Source organism: Eumetopias jubatus, unplaced genomic scaffold (assembly GCF_037043125.1).
Source record: "Eumetopias jubatus isolate StellerSeaLion01/CBP00866 unplaced genomic scaffold, mEumJub1_p1.0 scaffold_5, whole genome shotgun sequence".
Lineage (NCBI taxonomy): Eukaryota > Metazoa > Chordata > Mammalia > Carnivora > Otariidae > Eumetopias > Eumetopias jubatus.
In genome coordinates this window covers 48,499,728-48,518,848 of record NW_028274811.1, presented here as the reverse complement: position 1 = coordinate 48,518,848, position 19,121 = coordinate 48,499,728, and positions in this window count along the sequence as shown.

Sequence of the window (19,121 nt, the reverse complement as noted above, 5' to 3'; positions counted from 1 at the left end):
TGATTTCTAAATCTATATATCTGATTTTTGTCTTATTCCAAAGCTCTAGAGAAATAATTCCACTTCCAGATGTCAACTGCACATCTCCAAATGAATCTCTTTCAAGGGCCTTTGTACTGGCTATCTGCTGTCTAGATCTGTGCTACCCCATATGGTAGCCACTAGTCAGCTGTACTACTGAGCACTTCAGATGTGGCTAATTTCAACTGAGATGTGCAATAAGTATAAAGTATACAGTGGATTTTGAATATTTAGTAGGAAAAAAGGAATGCTAAATATCAATCCTTTTACATTAATTTCACATTGAAATATTTTTAATATATACTGAGTCAAGTAGACTATTTTGTAAAAATTAACTTCACTTGTTTTTACTTTGACTACTACAGTTTTTAAGTTACATCTGTGACTTGTGTCATGCTCCAGTTGGATGGGACTTGTCCTGACCTCCTCCTCACAGGTGTGTGCCTCATATCACTCAGATCTGAGCTCAAAGTTATCCCTTAGTAGCATGGTACACTCAGCACCTGGGGGAGTTCATTTCAATGTAGGTCACAGGGCCACATTCCCAGAGATTCTAGTTCAATGTTTCTACAGTAGGAAGTGGCATATTTAAAAAGCAGACTAGGTTATTATTAGGGTGATTCAAAGACCGCATTTTGAGAGACACCAACCGACAGAATAGTCTACGCTCCATATGTCACAAAAGGTCCCTTAGGTGTAGCTCAAGGGATCTCTGTGATGGAACTGTTCTGAATCTGACTGCAGCGGTGTTCATATGAACCTATACATGTGATAAACTGCCCAGAACTAAATACACACACACACACACACACACACACATACACACACACACAAAGAGTGCATGTAATTGGTGAGATCTGAATAAAGTAAATGATTTGAAGGGTATACAGGATCTCTCCGTGAATCTGTAATTCACAATTCACAGTCAGATCTACAACTATCTTGAAAGGAAAAGTTAAAAAAAATTTACCACATACATTAATAACTCAAAATTTTTAAAAGTCATAGTATTTTTACCAGTTCAGTGTGCTGGCATACTTATATAATCCTCTATACTGCCTTTTCTCAGTACTTTTGGCTGCATACTTTTTGACTGCCTCTTTGTACAAGGAATATTTTCTATAAGGAGAGTAAGAATATCATATAGCCTTTCCTCTTCAGAAAAAAAAAAAAGCAAAAACCAAAGCCTCTTTACACCCTTAAAAATCGGACTCCCAACTGTTTCTCAAATCTTGGCATCCCCTCCATGAACACTCCACCAACACTAATGCAGATCTTTGTGCGGTTCACTAAAATTACTTTTTCCATGTTCATACTTTCAAATTTGCTGTTCTCTCTTCCTATAATATCATTTCTCTTTCCCCTGACTTTATGTTAAGAAACACTTTATACCCTTTAAGGCTGAACTCAAATTTTTCTTTCACAGATACTTTCCAGGAAAATACAATTACACCGTCTTCCATGTTCCCATAGTACTTCGCACACACCTCTATAGCAGCACTAGTCATGCTGCATTACACTTATCTCTGCGTACATGTATCCTGTCAATAACTACAAGTTCCTAGAAAACACAGTATTCTATTCAACTCTATATTCTTCCAATCAAACATGGTACCTGGTACCAAAAAAGACACTCAATAAACATTTGTTGAAATCAAATCAGCAAGATCTGGGAGATAGCTCAGCTCACAAAAAGTCTTTTTCCAATACCAAGTGTTAAGTATGTCTGGCCAACTGTCAGTGGGACAAACCAAATAGAAATCCTACCGTAAAATGTGAGGAGCCCAAGAAATAAAGCTATGTTTATATATATATCTAAGCTTAAAAGGAGAACTGGAGGTTACCCAACAGCGATACAGTGTAAGAGAGCTGAGGTGGCTTCTGTCAAAGAATTTATGCTAAAAGAGTCAAATATGGTAAATGAACCTATTAACAAAATGGTAGTCTTTAAATAAATCTGAACACAGCATCTTCATTGGCTGATAACTGAAACTCATCCCACCTCAACACCCTAGATACCAGTATTGGTTCTAGGAAGAGGCAACTGTATAAGTAAACTAGTGCAAACTGGTTTCTTAACTCTGTGATATACTGGGGTCCAAACAATTTTGGGGAGCACACATCTACACCACATAGCTTTTTAATACTTGGAGGACTTTGGGGTAGCAACTAGAGTACTACAGAAGCAAACAAAAAAGGAACAGAGACAGGTGATCTTGGCAAATAGTACAACACAAAAATGAACTTATTGCCAAGTACATATGGCTGTCTCACAATGCTCAGAAATACTTACAGGGACTGTTCGCGGGGGCTGGGTTCTGAGTCAACAGATGCAGAGGATAAACTGTAGAATTCTGATATTATTGTTCATATGACTACAATGCAACTTACAAGTGCAGAAGGCCTTAAGAATTCAGGTATAGGGGTGCCTGGGTGGCTAAGTCAGTTAAGCGTCTCTTGACTTCTGTTCAGGTCATGATCTCAGGGTCATGGGATCAAACCGTGCATAGAACTCTGCGCTCAGTGGGGAGTCTGCTTGAGGATTCTCTCTCTCCCTCTCCTTCTGCCCCTCCCGCTGCTTGCGCTCACTCTCTCTCCCTCTTTCTCTGGCTCTCTAAAATTAAAAAAAAAAAAAAAAAAGAATTCAGGCATAGTAGTCTCTGGCTGCTTTTCTCACAAATCCTATTCCTCATTTCTTACTCCAGTTCTGGTCAGATCAGATATATATATTTTCCTAACATGGAATGCTCCCCTTGGACCCTAGTTCTTCCCACCATGTCAGTCTTTGTCATGCTAACCTTCTTATCTCCTATCCTACACGTGTCTCTTGGACCAAGCTAGCTACTAATACCTGCTTGATTTTCTCCATGTTGCCTGTTCATAGATTTCCCCTTGGTGGTACTTCACTACCTATCCTGATACTCTCATCACTTTCTGGTATTTCCTCAATGCACTGGGCATTTGGAAAACAATGTTTTCTTGAGTTATGCATATCTCCCAAATATCAACACATTACAGAATATCACAAAGGTCACATGAGTTAATATCACCACCACCCCCAGCAAAAAAGTTATTTAAATATTGGGCCATAGTCAAGCTCATAGTGGTGGATACAAGTTTTCCAAAGTGCTCATTTTTGTTTAAAGCTAAAATTCTATCACTTGAAATAAAGACTGCCAAATATCCAAGTCCAAAGAACCATGGTTTGTCAATCATTTAAGTAAAAATGGTATGACATTGATAGGTGTATGGTTCAGCTCTCAACCAAAACACCTGAAAGGGCTTTTCCTCAAGACCACCATCAGCTTTCAGCATACTGTAGAAGTGCTTTATGCAGGGACACCTGGGTGGCTCAGTTGGTTAAGCATCTGCCTTCAGCTCAGGTCATAATCCCAGGGTTCTGGGATCGAGTCCAGCATCAAACTCCTTACTCAGCGGGGAGCCTGCTTCTTCCTCCCCCTGCTTGTGTGAGCTCTCTCTCTCTCTCCTGGACAAATAAGTAAAATCTTAAAAAAAAAAAAAGTGCTTTATGCATTCTTTCTTTTTTTACTCACATAGAGCATTAAAAAGGTATTTCAGAGGAAAGATTTAAGATCAATAATATGTACTGCTTCAATAAACAGTTTTTTTAACTGCATATGAGGGTAGTGAAGAATAAAATGACCCCTACTATAGTTTGTCATCAATGCCTTGATTCTCCTAAGGGACCAGCAGTTTTAATCACTATTGGTTTTGCATTAATGAAAATGTTAACACAGTAAAAAATTTTAGGCAAATGACATCTTAATAGTCCCAAGAAAACAGTTTGGCCAGATTCTCTGAAAGGTTTTAGAGACACAAGGGACTATGGACCACATTTTGAGAACTTCTATTTTATGTAAAACTGCTGTCCCCAAAATGTTGCCTATGAAAATTTTATTTCTCACCATTATCTTTTAAGATATTTAAGAAGGATGTATGAGTCCCTATGGAGAAGTATATTTATAATGATTAAGTTGAAATTTTCTGTAAAGCTAACAACTGAATTATAAACTCCATAAAGAAGCTTCGTCTATCTCTCACTATTTACCACTTTTCCTGGTAAAATATCAGTATTTAGTACAGAACTAATTCCACACTCCTGGGTCTTCAAGATTTGCTCACTTTTTCTGTTGTTCATGAATTTAAACTGGACCTGAAGTGGACAAAATTATCAATTTTGAAAATTAACCTAAAATTAGAAAACCATATGAATAAACCACTTAACAACTTTAAAAATTAAAACAGAACTCAAAATATTGTCTCCAAAACCCATAAAAAATAGGGAGGGAGGTCCAGACAAAAATTATCTAATTGGCAAATTTTACTGATCCTTTAAGAAATGGGTAGTCTTTATAACTTATGTAACTATATAACTTACATAAAAGAAAGACTAGCTCTGAAAATATAACTTTGACCTATCAGGTAGACAAGGATACATAAAACAAGGTAAATATAAGAAAATTGTATACCAATTTATTTATGAAAGTAGATGCTAGAAGCCTAAATAAGACATTAGCCAACAGAACCCATCAATTAAAAGAAAAAAGTATTTTGACCAAATAAGATTATTTTCAGAAATTCAAGGAAGGTACAAAATAGAAATCTATTCAATATATTCAACAAACTAAAAGATTCAAAGAAAAAAAAACACACAACCACTTTAAAAGATGCAAAACACAACTTGTGAAATTCCACATTTAATCATCATTAAAAAATGAAAATAATTAGCATTGTAGAAATAAAAGGAAGTTTCCTTAACTTGACAAGGAGGAAATTTATTGAAAACTTTAGTAATTATAATACCTGATCACGAAACTTTTTAAAAGTATCCCCTGAAAATCAAGAAAAGAAGACAATGATGCTCACTATTTACCATATTATTCAACTTCATAGCAGAACTACTAGCTAACACAATAGAAGAAACATAAAAGGTTTAAGAACTGAAAAGAGTTAATAAGTGAAAAGGAAACTAAATTTCTGTTCTAATAAATGACATCCTTTTTTTTTCCTCTTTTGTGCTGCAGATGTTTCCATCTTCTCAGGACTACATAAATCACAGTGGTTAGCAAGTTTGTTCCTTGATACTGAGGAGAAAATGTCTGGATAAACAACATTTCTACTGCGCGTACGCACGCACACACGATTTCTTTGTTCCCTTACCACATTGCTCATTCTCTTGATTTTCATCTCAACTACATCCCACTTTTATTTACGTGGTACTGTATATAAAACTTTCATATATCGATATATGTATTTGGCTTAAAATGTTTAAATTCAACTTAAAAAAAAGATTTTATTTATTTATTTTAAAGAGAGAAAGAGAGCATGCACTCTTGAGCAGGGGGAGGGGCAGAGGAAGAGGGAGAGGGAGAATCGCAAGCTGACTCCACCGTGAGCAGGGAGCTTGGCCTGGGGCTTGATCTCATGAGCCTGAGATCATGACCTGAGCTGAAATCAAAAAGAGCTGGACCCTTACCGGGCTGAGCCACCCAAGCGCCCCTAAATTCAACTTCCTGATTTACATTCAATACTTCCAGTATTACTAGTGAGCAGAAGGACACCCCCTCCCCCAAGTACATTTCTTACCAGTTTACATGGTTAGAATAAAAATCATGGAAAATATTCTCTCACCTGTTTTCCTTATTGGAAGGACATAGTGTGCTGCTCAAACAAATCTTCTAGAACACAATGTTACATTTAAAAATAAGGTATTGTAGTACTAGTAATGTACTAATTCTAATGTAGTATTGGTTTCTCAGTCTGGGTGCTTACTTACTGGTACATGTACTCTGTGAAAATTCATCAGGCTGTACACTTGTGATCCATTTCCTTTTCTCTATGTAACAACTTTCAATATAAAAATTACCTTAAAAACTTGCAGTGACTTTAAGTCAGTGCCTGTTTTCCTCTCCTCTATCATATAATCCCATGGTTCCCTCTATTTGAGAACAGTGGGTAAAGAATGCTCAATATGGAGCAATGTCTATAGTGGCAACTTTCATCATCTAGTCCTGGTTACGAGGTCAGTTTTTACGATAGGTGAAAGTCAAGGAATTCCAGTGGGAATGGGACTAGGAATCAGAGATGTGTTTTCCTACCTCTGTTTAGAGCAGGATTACTTCTCCATTACCAAGGAAAAATTGGAGAATGCAGAAAATGTAGCAATGTACCCCTGCTGGTCTCTCATTATAAAACTGATGTGCCAAAAATCAGTTTATACATGGATACATATATAAAAGCCCCTTTCACCACCAAAGAATTGGTTAAATGCTAAAGAAGCCTTTTGTAATCCAAATTCTGAACAAGTTGGAATGGGTCAAGATAGAAAAATCTAATGTTAAGACCTCTCACATAAGCATAATAGTGCGCAATGTGCTACTCTCCACCCCAACCTCAAGTTTAACACATCAGACAACAACAAAAAACCATTTTTGTGTTTCATGCATTGAACTTTCTATTCTAACTTTTCTATCAAAAGAGTAAAAAAAGAGACAGTTTTAAATTAGTGATTTCCAGCAGTTTCATCATCTTTATATATTATTACCTAATATTTGGGCAGAGAGAGGGAGGGATGAATAGGTGGAACACGGGAATCTTAGGGCAGTGAAACTACAGTTTAGAATACTAGATTAGTGGATACTTGATGTTATATGTGTGTTAAAACCTACAGAACCATATACAACACAAAGAGCAAACCCTAATGTAAACAGTGGACTTTAGTTAAATATATCAATATCCGTTCATTAATTATAACAAGCGTATCACACTAACAGATGTTAATAGGAGAAACTGTACAGGGGGAGAGGAATACATGGGAGCTTTCTTTACTTTCTGCTCTTTTTTTTGTAAAGCTAAAACTGCTCTAAAAATAGTGTATTAAAATATATATAATTATTTTGATGTCTAATAATAGCATTATTTACTCAAAGTTATTAGTATTCATTAACAACACTAGGTAAATTTATTTTTGCCTTGGTTACTTAAATAATTCAAAATAGCTCTTCCTCTGAAATTTGATATAGTTTTTTTTAAATATAAGAACAATTTCTACATTGTAGAACAGGTATGATACCTGTTTTGGTTTACTTGGGATACTGTAACACAATACCACAGACTGGGTGGCTTCAACAAGAGAAATATATTTGCTTACAGTTCTGGAGACTAGAAATCCACTATCAGGGTGCCAGGAATTTGGGTCTCTCTACCTTCCAGACAGCTGCTTTCCCCCTGTATCTTCACATGGCTGTTCCACCGTCCATTTCTGGTGCCTCTTCCCATTCTTATAAGGATAACAGTCCTATTAGATTATGGCCTTACCCTTATGACCCCATTTAACCTTAGTTACATCTTTGAAGGCCCTATCTCCAAATACCATCATATTGGGGGTTAGTGTTTGAACAGATGGATTTGGTGGGGTAGGTGGGGGGGGCAGAGTTCAGTCCATAACATTTCTTCCTCTGGTACCCAAAGTGCATGTCCTCCTCACATGCAAAATACATGCACCTTATCCTAACAGCTCCAAAAATCTTAACCCATTCCAGAATCAATTCCAAGTAGCATCTAAGTCAACTATGGGTGACGCTTGAAGTATTCTTGAGGCAAAATTCTACAGCTGTGAACCTGTGAAACCAGAACAATTATGTGCTTCAAAAATAAAATGGTGGGACAGGCAGAGGACAGACACAGTTCTATGCATGAAATACAAAATTGTCTTTTTTTGTTGTCTGACTGATGTGTTCAACTTTAAAAAAAAGTCAGTGTAAAGACAGAAATCTGAAAGAAAAGAGGCGACAAGTCCCAAGCAAGTCTAAAACCCAGCAAGTCAAATTTCATTGGATATTAAGGCTCAAAAATAATTTTCTTGGGCTCAATGCTCTGCCCTTGAGGGCCCACCGAGGTGGTGGTTTTGTCTTCTGTCCACTGCACAGGCGGCTTGGCATCCTTGACCATGGGAGGCAGTCTTGCCCCCGAGGCTATGGTCAATGACAGCTGGCCAGATGAAACTGCAAAGGTGGCCCCACACTATGAAACTCAGGAGGGGATAGCCTTGGCCCCCGGGGCCTGTGTACTCAGGGCCTGGAAAGGCGGTGGCAATCCTGCTGATCTCAGTTACACTCATGGTCATTCTTCCCTTTTCTTGAAGGATAAGATATGCTCCCAGTTGGGTAGCTCTCTTGTCCTGTTTTATAGGATCCCATAAATTTAAAAGCCTTTCTTTCCTCTGTCCCCTTTAGTTCAAACTGGCAGTCTCTCTGCTGGTATAATCTCATCTCTATTCTTTGTGTTTGTAGAGAAGGCTAATTAGATCCAAAGGCATTCTCTTTTTGGAGGAATTAGGACAACATTCCTATTGGATTAGGGCCCCATCCTATGACCTCATTTAACCTTAATTACCTCCTTAAAGGACCTTACTCCAAATAAAGTTACGTTAGGGGTTAGGGCTTCAACATATGGATATGGGGGCCGGGGGGGGGGGGGGAGGAGACAATTCAGTCCATAATAGTACCTAGAGATACGAAGCCTATTTTCTCAACTTTCACATTATTAGAATGCTTATGTTTTATTGTGTTTTCTGTTAAAGAATGTGTAAAATAAAAGTTCTGGCATAAAAGAAAAAAATACTTAGTTCATAATTCCTCAAAAGGCAAAAGTTATCTGTTAGTGAAAAAGAAAGAAATATGGCTAAAGAATGTACAGGTCCCTTATCAATTATTTATGAATTTCTTAAAAATTAGAACCAAAGGATGTAAAATTGGTAAAAATGTGATACGAGTAATACATACCAAATTAGAAAATAAAACACTAAACTGATTTAGCCAATTCAAACCATCTCAGAGCAAATAACATTTCTAAGTTGTTTTTTTTTTTTAAGAAAAAGCTAATGAAACTATACTACAGTAAGAGTTGATGTGAACCTCAACTCTCAATACCATGTTCACTCAGTATCATGTTACTATTATGTTATCTAAATGATGAAGCATCTATATCTCTCATGTCTGCTGAAGACTGGCTTGGAAGCAGTAGGTCTATGGATAAATATGTCAGTGGGAGTCTATTTTCTGCCGATGAGATAGGATTCCTCTTTAATGTATAACCAAAACAGACATTAGCTCTTATAAAAGAATGATTCCATGGAGAAAAATAAATAAATAGAGACAGACTGTCAGTCTTACTCTGTTGCAATGACAGCAGTAAAAAATTTCTATTAAAAGAAATTTGAGTATTTTTTTTAAAAAGGGTTTTATTTATTGATTTGAGAGAGGGGGAGAGAGCATGAGCAGGGGTGGGACAGAGGGAGAGGGAGAAGCAGACTCCCCACTGAGCAGGGAGCCAGACGTAGGGCTCGCTCCCAGGACCCTGGGATCATGACCTGAGCTGAAGGAAGACGCTTAACCCAGTGAGCCACCCAGACACCAAGGAGTTCATATATATGTACATATATATGATATATATATATATATCTTTCCTATATATATGAAGTTAATAAAAATATGCTGATGTCTGGCAGGATTTTTTTAGAGAATGACTACTAAAATCAGAGAGAAAATGACTTGCAAAATAGGTATATTCCACTACTGGTTAAGGAACACACTGGTCATACCTTCTGGGTCTTAAAAATATGTATATGATTTTTTTTGCTTAAAAGCATCATGGTGTATTTTCAGCTTTTAGACTAAGGCATAGTTTGTCAGCTAAAGGTTGTATACTGGAAGTGTTTGGTATATTATGTCTCCATAAAATGAGAGGGATTATTCCTTTTGTAATATAAAAAGCAGAATGTTCTTAATGAAAAAGAAATCTCATTGTTATATAGGACACAGTAACCCCAGAAGTAATCCACAACTATTTTACAGAAGTGAGCTTTGGAACCATGATTGTGAAGATGAATAGGACATCTGATGTAGTAAATCTAATGAAAATAACCCGCACAGATATTATTTTGTTCACTTGCCAGGTCGGCTCCCCTTGCTGATGGTCAATCTTGATGTGTGTTGTCAACACAGAAGAATAAAATGTGCCCAAATCCAAGCAAGCCAAAGTAAAGAAGTATCAATAACACTGTAATCAATTGTCAGTAAAAAGTTACAAAAATATAAATGACTTAGTTTTCAAAGTAATAAACAGTCACTACATTTGTTTGTGACCTGTATAATAACACATCAGGACCCAAAAGTAACCTTATGTTAAGCAGAAATTAAAAAGGGGTCTTACAGATACAACTAGATTCCTATGGAATTTATATGCCTTATATGGATCAGTAGTTATTTCTAGAACACACATTATTTAGTGAAAGCTAGCTTACAATTCAGCATTCCTCTTCCATTAGTTTTCAGTCTTTCTCAAGGGTATCAGATCCCATATAAGTACAAGTAAAAGAGTGAATTGGGTGATTTCTAAACTGCCAATCCTGCAATTCTAGACTTAGTAGCTATAGAAACTAAAATGGCAATTGGAGCCAGCAAATTATTAATTCTAAAAATATCTAAGTCACAAATCACAGAGAGAGAACTCAGTCTTCTTCAGTAACTGTTGATGTTACACACTTCTGGATTCAAACGTGATAAAGTCAGCTTCAACAGCTTTATTTAAATGGTGCTGCATATACTTTGCTATTCACATCCAGAAACATTTTACTTGAAAAGCACCCAACTTTTGTTGATACCCAAGTACTGAGTAGTTCACACCACCTCATCTCCATCTACTTACCTCTCACCCACCCTCTCTTCTACCTCCCCTGGAAATTCTGAACTCCTAGGCATGATGCAAAGCATATTCAACTTTAAGGAGAAAAGGTAATATGAATTTGATGCTGTAGTAGCTACCAGTTACTTCCTACCTTCTCCTGTTAACTTCTTAAGCTACATACTACAATGTAATACCACCTCTTTATTCTTTTAAATTTCTCCTTTTTCCTTTTCTTTCACTCACAAACATACCTCAGACATTCAGCCTTGAATGCTCACTACAGTTTTTCAATACAAGTCACACTTTTAAGAATTGTTAAAAAAAAAAAAAAAGAATCAGGGGTGCCTGGGTGGCTCAGTCGTTAGGCGTCTGCCTTCGGTTCAGGTCATGATCCCAGGGTCCTGGGATCGAGCCCCGCATCCGGCTCCCTGCTCAGCTGGGAGCCTGCTTCTCCCACTCCCCCTGCTTTGTTCCCTCTCTAGCTGTCTCTCTCTGTGTCAAATAAATCAATAAAATCTTTAAAAAAAAATCACTGAAGAAGCACAGACATTGACATTTTGTAACTTGTATTTTGATTAATCTTGCCCATTTTAACTGCTACCATTCTTTGGTAAAAGAAAGAATGAATTTGGGGCACCTGGGTGGCTCAGTCAGGTAAGCCTACGACTCTTGATTTTAACTCAGGTCGTGAGATTGAGCTCCACGACTGCCTCTGTGCTGGGCGTGGAACCTGCTTAAGAGTCTCTCTCCCTCTCCCTCTGCCCCCACTCCTCCCGCTCACATGCACACATGCACATGCGCTCCTTCTGTGTGTCAAAAAAATAAAAAATTAAAATTAAAAAAGGAATGAAATGATGTTCTAAAGGTGAATGAAAATAATAGTGTGTAGGACACATATATTCACTCATTTCTTCATGCTACTTTCTAAGGAGAAAATATAAGAAAAGGTAGAAATTACATACAGAATTAACAGAACTGTAAGGAAAGCAAAATACACTTTACAAATAAATGGTGTATTTTTGTATTCACATGTAAATATTAGAAATCACCATAGTTAAGGAAGTCTGCCATTTTTTGTTTCAAGGAATAGATTTAGTCATTTTGGGAATTTTTGAGCAATCTAAAATATGTCTAATGTATTTTAAATAAAACTCCCAATAATATTCCTAACTGGAAGAGACAGTAGGAAGATGAAAATAAAATCAGGGGATTGTTTAAAATTAATTTTAAATTAATTTTAAATTGTGCTTTGAAGCTACAGATATTCATTCATTCAGTAAGTATTTGCCAAGCACCTACTATTTTTTCAGGGAATACGAAGAATAACACATACATGTACTACGAAAACGTTTGAGAAGTTGAGAGGGGTTCTAAGCCAGTTGGGTGCGAGAGCGTACACGAAATTATCAGGGTCTGGGAGGGTAACATCTCAATAAAGAATTGATCCTGAGGTTAAATGGAGGCTTATTTCCCCAAATGTTTCTCAGACTGATTTCTCAGAAAATAAATAAAAGCTATAAGGGATTTACTTTATGTGAAATATTTTAATATGATGTGAGTCATGGTCTTAATCAAAAGGTGGTACTAAGTAGTTGTCTAACTTACCATGCTTTTATTGGGTGGCTCTATTATTTTTGATGGGTCAAGTATCCACAACCAAGAAATGATTCAGATGAGAAAATGGCAGCAAAGACAAGCACACTGACCTGGCTTCAAAATCCATTTTTCCTCTAGGCAAAAGGAACAGTTACACAGAGAGGCTTTTTGTTGGCTACAGAGGCAGCTATATACTAGGTTACTGTGAAAGATTGCTAGATAACTGAGACCCCCCCCCCCAAAAAAAAGTAGCTATGTCCTAGTGGATAAAGCACTGACCTGGAAGCCAAAAACTTTGGGCTTATTTTACTTAATTATCCCATCATCTTGCCCCCAAAAGGATTTACAGCTCCTGGTATTTTACTGCTTGCTCTTTCCTGAGCAGTCTTTACTTCTGAATAGTTCATGAGTTACTTAAGCCTCTGATGAATCTCAAGTCACTGCACCATCAGGTATGACACTAATGCATACATTTGTTTCTTCCTATAAACTGTAAGCTCCCAGAAAAAGGCATAAGATTTAGTTTTAGATAAAATTCTTTTTTAAAAAAAGATTTTATTTATTTGAGACAGAGGGAGAGTAAGACAGCATGAGTAGGGGGCAGGGCAGAGGGAGAGGGAGAAGCAGACTCCTCCACTGAGCAGGAAGCCCGATGAGAGGCTCGATCCCAGGACCCCGAGATCATGACCTGAGCCAAAGGCAGACACTTAACTGACTGACCCACCCAGGCGCCCCAAGTTTTAGATAAAATTCTAAGTATAAAGCAGAAATATGGTTATTAAAACTATCTATTACCTCTTCTACCAGATAAACTTCATTATAATGGAAAAACACCGCTGCAGTAATCCAGCCCAAAGACAAGACTCTGATCAGGGTGGTAGCAGTGGTGGTAGTAAATAACGGTCAAATTCTGGATATACGTTGTACATAGAGCAAACAGGATTTCCAGACAGATTGAACATAGGGTCTAAGAGAAGAATCAAGCATAGCTCCAAATTTTTTAGCATGAGCAACTCTAAGGATGGAACTGCCATCAACTGATATGGGGAAGGATGCAGGTGCAACAGGAGGGTAGATCAGGAGTTCAGTTTAAGATATATTAAATTTGAGAGGCCTATTTGACTTTCTTTTTTTTTTAAGATTTTATTTATTTATTTGACAGAGAGCTAGAGAGCACAAGTAGGCAGAGTGGAAGGGAGAAGCAGGCTCCCTGCTGAGCAGGGAGGCTGATGTGAGGCTCGATCCCAGGACCCTGGGATCATGACCTGAGCCGAAGGCAGATGCTTAACCGACTGAACCACCCAGTTGCCCCTTGACTTTCAAATATAACTATTAAGTACACAGCTGGATTCAGGAATCTGGACTTGTAAAGAGTTCCTGAGCAGATTTAAATGTGGGATGGTTCTCTAAAGCCAGAAAATGGTTGAGATCTACTTAAAACCTTAAGTATGAAAAGGAACCAAATACTGACCCCTCATTCTCACTCAGTTCCTTCTGAGTTTTCTTATCTTGGAATATAAACTGTACCATGAGACAAATATGGGGCCCTGTTTGTGGACCTCTCTCTTCAGAAAGAACAGTTTCACACTAAACAGGTGCTTAAGGGACATCGCCAGCACAAGAATACTCTTTAGGGAAGTTTCTCAGTTTGGTGGTCCCTGGTAGTATAAATTCGAGACCTAAAATCTAGAAGTTAAGGCTTCTCAGGTGATTTAGAAGACATGAGAATCTGAAAATGGATAAAGGGAAAGAATCAAATAAGCACTTATTCTTCCTTTGCTATACAAACTATTTTAGGGTTACCAAATAGTTAACGAGGAAAATCTCATGAGGCATCATGCTAATAAATGTAGGATGATTAATACAATCACCATTTTTCAACCTCTAATAAAATGATAGATTTAGGGAAAAGGACCAACAGTAGATACCAAAAACATTAGAAAAAAAGGGTGGTGAACATTTTATAATGTATATATGAGGCTGTACCACATGAACTCAAAGATCAACCCTAACATCATAACTAAACAACCATAAGCAAATACAGGACAACTGTATTAGTTTGCTAGGGCTACCATAACAAAGTACCAGAGACTGGATGGCTTTAACAGAAATGTTTCTCACCATTCTGGAAGCTAGAGATCTAAAATCAAGGTACCATCAGGACTGGTTTCCTCTGAGTTTTTTCTCTTTGGGTTTTAGATGGCTTCCTTCTCATGGATCTTCATACGGTCTCTGGAGGCACCCATCCTGATGTCTTTTTGTGAATCCAAATTTCCTCTGCCTATAAGGACACCAGTAAGACTGGATAAAGGCCTACCAAACAGCCTCATTCTAACTTAAGCCTCTCTTTAAAGGCTTTATCTCCAAACACAGTCACATTCTGAGATACGGGGAATTAGCTCTTCAACATATTAATTTGCAAGGACACATTTCAGCCCATAACAACAAACAAACACTATGCACCTCCTCATATAATGCAATTAAAAGTATTCAGTACCATCTATATTCTTTAAAAAAAAATTGACTGGAATCAAATCAAGAAAGCCGCTAAATCCAAGAACCATTTTCTTTACTAAATGAAGAATAAGGGAACATGTTAAATGACACCATAAGCATACAACTGGCCGTATACAGAATGTGAAAAATTCTACAAATGACTTGTTTTTTTTTCCAACAAACAAATGAATTTTTAGGAGGGAGGAGGAACTTAAGAGATATAAGATATCAGTCAAATGCAATGTGTAGACCATGTTTCAACCCCGATTCAAAGAAAGCAACTCTAAAAAATATGTTTTTGATACAAATGGGGAAAATTACACACTAACTAGGTATTGGATGATACTAAAAAATGGTTAACCTTGTGGATGTGATAATATAATGCTGTTATTTTTTTAAAGGTCCTCAGGCTAGAGATAAATACTGTAACTTTGATTATTTACAGGCAAAACTATTTAATGTAGAAACAAATGATATAATGTAGGAAAAAGAAAAATAAAAGAATAATAGCTATTGAAGTTGGCTGATGGATACTTGAGGATTCATTATGCCATTCTCTCTACTTCTGTGTATGTTTGAAATTTTTTATAAATTAAATTTTTAGATGAGAATTTTCTCGTGTTCTGCTCAGAGATTAGGCCAATAGAGACTTCATTCTAATCTCTCTGTGTCAGCAATTTTTTTTTTTTTTTCTTATCTACTGTTATACTGAGAATGTTGCCCTTTCTAAGTCCTGGCTTTGCCGGGACTTTTCTGTTACCAACTCCCTGCCCTCATGTGTACCCAAGGATTCTGGTCCTGGATGAGGAGGAGTATTAAAAACAAAATAAACAACAAGCCCCTAGGTCAGTGAGCTAAGGCGACCTCACCCTAGGAGCAAGGACAGTTTCTGTCCTGTGTCTACTTTCCTAGCCTCCCCACCTGTGTTCTTTTTGGTTCCTCTGCTTTCTTTTACTTTGTTACAATTTCATCTATGAATCTACATGATACATGATCAAATATTTCTAGACAAGTTCTAGGTATCTGTAGCATAGGTTTTCAGGTTATCATAACTGGTAGCCTTTCCTTCAGTTAACTACTCCAAGAAAAACTACTTATCCCTGTTATTTAGCAATGTCACTCAGAGTTATAGTCATGATTCTTAGAAATTGTTCTGAAAACTTGAAAATCCTGAAAGGAAGGTGAGGGAAGAGGATTAAGGTGGATTGAGGGCAAAAGCTTGCTTGTCAGTTTTTTCAAAAAGACAGAATGGAGGGGAGCCTGGGTGGCTCAGTCAGTTTAGTGTCTGGCTCTTGATTTCGGCTCATGTCATGTTCCCAGGGTCCTGGGATCAAGCCCCGCACTGGGTTCTGTGCTCAGCGGGGAGCCTGCTTGTCCTTCTCTGTCACCCTTTGCCCCTCCCCAACTCGTGCACGTGCTCTCTCTAATCTTTAAAAAAGGGGGGGGGTAGAATGGAATTTCTCTAACAGACTAAGGGAGAAATGTGGAGAAAGGAAGACATGTCATTCCATACACTCTATAAACAATAAGCAAATAAATGTGCGGCCTCAAAAATTCTAGGCCAGAAATTATGGTTCTAGTCACCAAAATTTTACTTTATGAAAATCTGAAACATTTTAATTCTCTACACTGAAAGAAGAGTCTGTTGAAAATGCAAAACCAATCATTACTCTCCTGCTTCCTTCAGAGGCTTCCTAGTACTCTGCTGACAAGGGTGCTGCCCATTCTCTGGCCCATCTGCCCTATAGTCCCACGGTCCAGCCTTTTCCAGATCCTCCACTCTCCTACTCCGATCGCTGGATCCCTGGAAAGCTTACCTGTAGCCTCTAGGGAGTACCTCCATATCTTTCAAGTCTCAGCTTAAATACCCCTTTCTGAAGGGGTGGGGATAATAAACTATTATTTTCCACTGAAGACCTTTCTAGTTCTCCCTCAGAACATTCATCACACTTTTAATTAGCTGTTCCATGTCAATCTTCCTTGCTGAGTTGCAAGCTCTTTGACAGTTCAATCTACCATAGTGCTGACACAGTGTGGGGCACCAATCAGTTGACTGAGTAAGCAAGTAAGCAGAGGCAAGACCAAAAAAAAAAAAAAAAAAAAAATCACTTCCTTACTCTGCTTAAAATCAAGGCACGATTTACTGGCATCACCAGGGAACTCTCACAAACACCACCAAAGGAAGCTGGTCTCAGCCTCATAAAGCTGTTATAGAGATTGACTTTTTAGAAGCTCCATCTTAGAACACTGAGTTGCATGACATCATATGTGGTTTGAGGACTGTGTGTTACTGGATGTATTCAAATTACTTACAAACCTCTATGGAGCAATCCATCAGAAAACTAGACTTTTTCTCTTTTTATTAGCAAAGGGCCAGAAAGAGATACGTTCTTTATATTTTTAAACTAAAATCTCTATATATGCAACATGAAGTCAAAGGGTTGATATTATTTTAAATACTAGCTAGTATTTTTTGAGGACAGTACTTATTAAATGACATTAGCTCCTTTAATCATCAGGACATTCCTGTGAAGTTAGAATTGTTAACTTCATTTTATAGATAAGGAAACTGAAGCCTAGAGAACTTAAGTAACTTCCTAAACTATTCTCACCACTTTGTGAGGACAAAGTTCTTAATTTCTTGAGTCTTAAGATTTATAAGGATAAGAGGAGTGAAGTGGATTGAAGCCCTCACAGACAGTTTAAAGTTGGGATGGGGGTGCAAAGTGCTCCCTGTTAAGCTATTTACTGGAACAGAGAAGGCAAAAACATCACTGGCTGTCCACCCCTGCTCCCCCTCCTGCTGGCATCTTAGATAACTACAGTTAAGAAGGGCAGAAGGTAAGGCATGGAAGTGGTAACTAGTTACAACAAGTATCAAGATCTACTTTCAGTCTTGATCAGCTTTTGGGTGGCTTCAGAAGCATTCTCCTTTAACCATTCTAGCAATAAAACAGGGTCCACTAAGTCAACAGAGCCTACAAAAACTGCACACACTCCTAGCTTACCATCTGGATAGTGGTACTTTTTTGCTTTTAACATTTGCATTTTTGCATACTTTACATCACGACATACCTAATGGACTATCATTTATTCTCCCATTTACCACTGTCTGGCAAGCAAATGCTTGTCTACGCAGAACCTGTTGTTCTACACAGACAATCCTTCGTCATGGATCACTCTGAAATTCAGTGATGCTCTGAACTAAGAAGACGAGGCTTATGACAATCCTAAAACAGCCATGCTGCATAGCTGTTCTTTCTGTCCTCCCCTTCACTGAGGCCCTCAGAGGCTACTGAAGAATGTACGGGTTAGCTTGCCTTCTTTAAGTGTTTCTGCACCTGTGATGCACTAATTTATCCCACATTCTGAGCAGTTACGCATGATTCAGTACCTCTAACATCCATAATTTCTCAACAAAATGCTTAATGATGATCAGTAAGATTGCCTAATGAAACTGATTCAATTTATGACATTTCTTTTGAGAATACCAGTATTTAAGGGAGCAGCAGTGGCACTTTTCCTCTCATACAAAAATCTTGAAAGGGATTCCAAAATATCAACTTGACAAAAGAAAAGAAGAGCTTAAATATTTCACTATTTGCAGAACCCCTGAAGCATAAATTGAATACTCTGGATACAAAACATAGTATTCACTCAACTACTACCTATCAAGCCTTTGAAATTAAACTTACATCACAATTCCTTTTAATAATCAATCTTCCTGTGTTCCACAGTATTTCAGAGATTTCATTTTAGGAATGAATCACAGGAAGACCTGACTAGACTTGGTATGAAACAGACAAAGTAAAAAAATTACCGTGGTCACTCTTCTGCCCACCTACTCAGATCTATGGTGGCAGAGCTTGCTGATACACAAAGCGCTCAATCTGGTTTCCCTATCTCTAGCAGGCTTCCACCAATTGGTTCCCTTTTCTCTCTTCTGTTCTTCAGAGGGGGCATCATGCACCACCCTTTATCACCTATCCATTTCCCTGGGAGAGAAAGTGACAGGACCCATGAAAACACGTACAACAGCAATTGCGGCCAAATACTATCAACAGGCTTCTTTGCATTTCAGCTCTCCAAATGCTCTGTGGCATCCACCACAAACTCCCTACATTCCCACCTGTGCATTTGCTGAAATCTGCGTGGAACACAGAAAGTGAAAGAACATCCAGGAATTTCAGAGCAGTATCTGAGAGGTTGAGAGGGATGTCTTCCCAGTTTGCTAGTTGGTAAAGGACCTACCCACCTGAGGGAATTGACTAAAGGGCAGAAAGAAGCTCTTAGTCCGTATT